Genomic DNA, 475 nt, shown 5'->3' with positions numbered 1-475 from the left:
CATATAACACAAAATTTTACGTTTTTCGAGATTAAGTGAAACAGACTGGCTGAATGAATTGAAAAAACTGCTCTTATCTGTGACACTTGTCTGTTTATACTAATACAGATTGGAATAACCTGATTCCCACTTGTATTTTTGTTTGGCCCCTTACTATATCAAAACTAACTGTATTATTGTTATTGATATATAGACCTACACGCATGCTAATTCAACCGTTGTAGAAATCTATACTCTATGGTCTTAAAAAAATACATTTTGATTATCATTGCAGGTTCCTTTCAACTATAGTATATTGCTAACACTGGCAGTATTTACATTTTACTGTAAACTGGAATTATATTAATTCTTGTTGGCAAAGTAAAGTCATGATATGTTTTGCCAGTCATGTGTTAGCCTACTCTATACACAGGATATGGTTTTGTCATTCTGAAAGAAATATTAGTGATAATGTCAAACCTGGATCTCTTGCAGC

This window comes from Penaeus monodon, chromosome 19 (assembly GCF_015228065.2).
Source record: "Penaeus monodon isolate SGIC_2016 chromosome 19, NSTDA_Pmon_1, whole genome shotgun sequence".
NCBI classification, from domain to species: Eukaryota; Metazoa; Arthropoda; class Malacostraca; order Decapoda; family Penaeidae; genus Penaeus; species Penaeus monodon.
Note: the sequence above shows the minus strand (reverse complement) of the source record.